Here is a 5,457-nt window from a genome sequence, read left to right as displayed (position 1 = left end):
TGGCATAGCTACACGGATGCAGGGCCTGTGTCCTAGAGCCCCAGGCTCTGGCCCCTGTGCAGGGCCCTGGACTGGGGCTCCAGGGCTGACAGGCGTCCCTGGTGTTGTCTGTGTCTGGGACTCACCACTGTACAGTGTAAGGTGGACTGGGGAGCTTGCAGTGTGGTGGAGTCCAGGTAGGTGTGGCAGTGGGACAGCCCAGGGTACGGACAGCAGCTGACCCTGGGCTCTTGGAGATCCTCCTGACTCAGCTTCCCAAGGGCTGGGATCACAGGCATGCACCGCCATGCCCACTTTTTATTATTCTTATTCATATTATTATCCTCCTCTCTCCTTCCTCCCCTTCTGCTTCATCTCCTTACTCTGCTTCTCCTTTGCCTTCTTCCTCTCCTCCTCCTCCTCCTTCCTCTTTCCCTTCTCCTTCTCTTCTTCCTCTTTTCCTCTTTCTCCTCTTGCTCACCCACCCACTGCACTCTCAGGAAGGAAATCCCTGGGTGTGGCCCCACCAGGCCTGGGGGATCAGGCTGCACCTCCTCGAGGGTAGCAAGTGCAGGAGCCCTTCTCCCCACCCTGCCCGTTCTCCACGAGGCTGTGCTTATCCAGTCTCAGTCTCAGCCAGGTGGACTCACGGGTCGTAGCTTTATACCTCTGGTTAGTACCCCTGTCACCTTATTTTCCTGTTCCAGTTTGGCCACTGGAAGTGTTTCTGCCCCCTTCTGAATGCCCCTTGGTCACCTCCTGTCACTGTGGTGTTTTCTGTTGCTGCCTTGTGCTCCTTTCTTCTCTACTTTTTGGCACTGGAAGATGCTCTGGGAAGAGAGTTTACTCTCTGTCCAGTCCCAGAATCAGCCCCTTCTCCAAGGAGCCCCGAGGACCCCGGCCACTTTCACGGAGGTTGCTTTCCCACAGCTGACAGCAGAGTGGGTTTTTTGGTGCTGGGGATGGAACTCAGGACCTGGTGCTTGCGAGGCGGGCAGTCAGAGTGGGTTTCTTTGTACCGAATTCACCACAAGGGTGTGAGGACTGTGTCGGCACATTATTGTGATGAGTTTTTCAGCCCTGTTACACTCTTTTTGTTGTGTTGTTTTTGAGACAAGGTCTTGCCGTGTAGTCCAGGCTGGCCTTGAACTCACCATGTAGCCCAGGCTGGCTTGGAACTCACATAATCCTCCTGCCTCAGCCTCCCAAGTGCTGGGATTACAGGAATGCACCGCCACGCCCAGCCTAAACTCCATTATACTTTTAAGGGACCACTACCTAAACTGGGCCCACTGCTAACCAAAATGTCATATGTGGTCCGTCCATGGCCGTGTAGGTATTTATGCTGTGTTTTTTTCTTCTTGTGGTGGCAGGAATTGAACCCACAGAGTCACATCCCCAGCCATTTTAAATTTTTTAAATTTTGAGAGTCTCACTTAGTTGCCCCAGCTGGCTTCAAACTTGCGATCTTCCTGCCTCAGCTCTGTATTGCAGGCTTGTAAACGTACAAACCAGCAGAGCTGAGCGTAGCCCTCTGCTTCCCGCGGCTCCTTGAGCCACATCTCAAATCTCCACGTCCCCTCCAGTCCCCTTGCTGAGCCCCTTGTGCAGAGGCCTGGATGCAGGAGGCTTCCACACCCCACGGGCTTCCAGCACTGGCCCTGCCTCGCCTCTCCTGAGGCCTCAGGACCCCAGTCGCCCTCCCCCACCCTCTCCCCTCCTGACCCACCCCGTGTTCCCCTGCAGCCCTTGCTACTCCGCGACACAGTAACTTATTTTCTTCTCATAGTTTCTCTTCCTGGCTGGATATTTGCTTCCGAGTCCCTGCACCCGCAGCCCACTGTAGCAAGCCTGCTCCCCGAGGGGTCAGCATTGCCAAGCCCGGGTTACCTCCGGGGTACAAGGCAGCTGTGTGGCTGATCCAGACTCCTGACCCTAAAACTCTGCTGTCTCCTTTTCCTTACCACTCCCTCCCCAGCTCCCCCAGGGCCCTGGACTAGGAAGATTATTCCAGAATTTACTTTTCTTCACTAGGCATTGAACCCAAGGTCTTCTCACTGAGCTATGTCCCCAGCCCTTTTTATTCTTTGAGACAGGGTCTCTCTCACTAAATCACTAAGTTGCCCAGGCTAAGCTCAAATTTGTGATCCTCCTGCCTCAGCCTCCCAGAGTGCTGAGATTATACCATGCTTAATTACAGGATTTTTCAAAAAGCCAACCACTGCTGCCTGGCCCTGGCTCTGGGAACAGGACTGTGGGTTTATAATTCTCCCCCGGCCCCCAAGCAAGGACATCCTCCTCCTCCTTTGCCAAGTGGGGAATCCAAGGCTGAAGGGACCCTGAGGTCACATGAACGTGGGTGTTGGGCTGGGATTTGGAAGGCAGCTATGCTCACCACTATTACCACCAAGGCTGGGCTGGGATTTGAACCCAGTTCCCTGGGTTTGGAGAATGTGTGTTTTACGGAGAAGACTGGCAGGATCCGTCTGGAGACCCATGCAGCGGGACCCAGAACACAGAGGCCTGGTCGCATCCATCCTGTGTCCCTCACCAGCAAACCCCACAAACCCTTCCCTCTGAGTCACCCCCTAGCTCAGCGGGCGCAGCCCGGGCTGCAGACTCGGGACCCAGAATCCGGCTCCCATCTGGCTGGCACTCAGCACCCCTTGGAGCCCAGTTTACTGCAGGTCAGACTCCCCTGGAACTGCGATGGACCTCAGTTCACTGCTGAACCTTCTCTGCTCTCCCTCAGCCGTCACCACTCGTGGGCCCAGGCAGCCGCTTTGGCTGTGTTGAAATGCATGCTGGTGCACGCCTGTCGTCTCAGCAGTCTGGGAGGCTGAGGCAGGAGGATCGCAAATTTGTACCCAGCTGGCAACTTTGCCATTTAGGGAGACCCTGTCTCGAGGCTGGACCCAGGCAGGACCTCTACCACTGAGCTGCACCCCGGCCCCAACTCGGATTTGTTTCTAAACTGGAACCGCTGAGGGGATCTGCAGTGATGTGTGTCACCATCTTCCATGGCTGCTGCTGAAACATCCTGTTCTGGATCACAGGTATCACCCAGTCCCACAAGCCCCAGGACTGTTCTGGAAGAACTAGAATGATAACTCCCAAAATTCACATTTTCTGGAGTTCACACCATATCGGGCATTTCTATAAGCATACATTGATTGATGACTGATTGATTGAGATTGTCTCTCTATGTAGTTTGGGCCGGACTGGAACTCACTGCAACCCTCCTGCCTCAGCCTCCAGAATGCTGAGATAACACGTGTGTGTCACCATAATGGTCTATGGTATAAGTGTTTTACACGGATGGAGTCATTTAACCCTAACCAGATTGCCAAAGGCTGCGCATTGTTAGTATCTGATACTGCAGATGGGAAAATGGAGGCAAGGAGAGAGAGGAAAGAAAGCGTGAGTTCTCACGGCTCCACACCTGCAGTGCCAGGCTGTTTGCCACACTTTCCTTGGCCAGGGCCAAAGGGTAAGGACTCCCTAGAAGGGAAGGTCCTGGGGCCAGGCAGGTGTCTGGAGCCATCAGGGCAGGTGCTGCCTCCGGCGCTCTCTCCGTGGCCTGTTGTCCCGAGATAACCCTTCCTATGTGGGTGTCAGGGAGAAATCACTCGGGTTTGAACGCAGTCAAGATCCGCACTGCTGCCTGAGCGGAAGTCAGTGGCCCGGGGTAAGGAGGAAGTTAGTTCTGCAGGGACCATTCCAGAACGGAGCCCGCAGCCCCACACTGACCAGCTGTACCCACAGGGCCAGGGCCCCCTTTCTCATCCAGAATCTGGGCCCAGGCATCGCCCCCAGGACTCGTCTCAGAGAGAGGGGCAGAACCTGCAGCCTTGGAGCAGCGCGGTGCCCTTTCCTCCGAGGGTTGCTGCGAATCCGCCACCAGAAAGGACTCAGTTTGTTTACAGTTCAGAGGGAATTTGAGTCAGCTTTCCTCCAAAGCACACATGACAACAGTTAAAAATAGAGTGCGAGATCGAGATCAGAAACCAGAGAGGGGAAAGGCAGAGGCAGTTCTAGCAGGAACCTGAGGAACGAAGACTGATGCTGGATAAGTGTAGTTTGAGCTTCCTGGCACCCTAAGCAAAAGAGGGGGGCATGAGAAGTCCTTGATTAGGGACCCAGAAAGCAAATGTCCCAGGCATTCAGGAAAGTGAGCTTCTCAAGGACACGATGTGGTGGTGTGAAAGGAGAGGATCCAGAAGTTGGACACTTAATGAATCTGTGTCCTCCCCAAAATGCTTCCACCTTCCTGAACCTGGGCTTTCGCATCCAGAAACTGGGGTGCCGGTGTTTAATGACAGAGTCACTTTGCTGGGCTGTGGTGGGGCCAGGAGGAGATTGTGAAGGGCACCTGGGCGCTCAGCACTCCTTTCTCCCCGGGCAGCAGCTTCTGTAGTGAGAAGTGTGATCTGAGTCATTGCCTCTTGGACATTACAAAGCATCCCTCATCCAACAGGCGGCACAGGAGTGTTGTGTAATCCCAGCACTTGGGAGGCTGAGGCAGGAGGATCATCGTGAGTTCAGAGCCAACCTGGGGTATATAATGAACTCAAGGCCAGCCTGAATTGCAGAGTGAGACCTTGTCTGAAAGATAAATAAAAAAAAATAATAAATAAGTTGCAACCCAGCCAAAGCTACAGGCAAATGCTAGGAAATCTTGGTCATAATATTTCGTCTCTGAAATCTTGCTGGCATGGGCTGGGATCTCTGCTGAGGCCCAGGCAGCAGAGCCTGGGGTTGGGGGAGGCTGTGAGCCCCAGAAGCCCCGGCAAGAGGGGTGTTAAGCTTCACCCAAAGTTCACCGGAAGGAACCTGTAGTTCCTCTTACCCCCTCCACAAGGCCCCAGCCAGAGTCCAAGCCTGCAAGGATAGCCCTGCGAGGGCTTGTGCTTGGCATTCTCAAGGACCTGGGTTCGATCCCCAGCACTGCAAAATGAATAGAATATTAACAACAGGCTTTACTTCCATGGTCAAATTAGAGAGAGTCGTCCACCGCTAAAGCTGTCATTTGACAGCAGATGTCTGGCTGGTGCCCGCCTCATCGCAGGAGGTGAGGCCACTACAGTAACCTTGAGACTCGCCCCTCCCCAACCCTCCGCCCATCTATTTAGAACAGGGCCTTGCTATGTAGCCCAGGCCGGTCTCGGGATCCTCCTGCCTCAGCCTCCCAAGTGCTGGGATTACAGACGTGCACCACCACGCCTGGCTCTGAAACCATTCTCTTCAGGGGCTCTGCGCCCAGGCCATCTCCCTGCACCCCTCTCCACCTCCCACTTGCCCCATTTCCTTCATTGTCTTCCGACCCTCCTTGGGCACCCATCCGCCTGCGGTCACCCCTCTAGCGCTCTCCCCGGGGCCATGCTCGGGCGCACGAGCGTGGAGCTCTGCGGAGAAAACTTGTGCATGCGAAGAAAACTTGTTGGGAAAAGGGGAGGGGGCCGCCGCCGCTCCACGCGC

The sequence above is a fragment of the Fukomys damarensis genome, unplaced genomic scaffold, assembly GCF_012274545.1.
Source record: "Fukomys damarensis isolate Sample0158 unplaced genomic scaffold, DMR_v1.0_HiC HiC_scaffold_23, whole genome shotgun sequence".
NCBI lineage: Eukaryota > Metazoa > Chordata > Mammalia > Rodentia > Bathyergidae > Fukomys > Fukomys damarensis.
The sequence above is the reverse complement of the archived record's forward strand: the minus strand, read 5'-3'. Positions refer to the sequence as shown.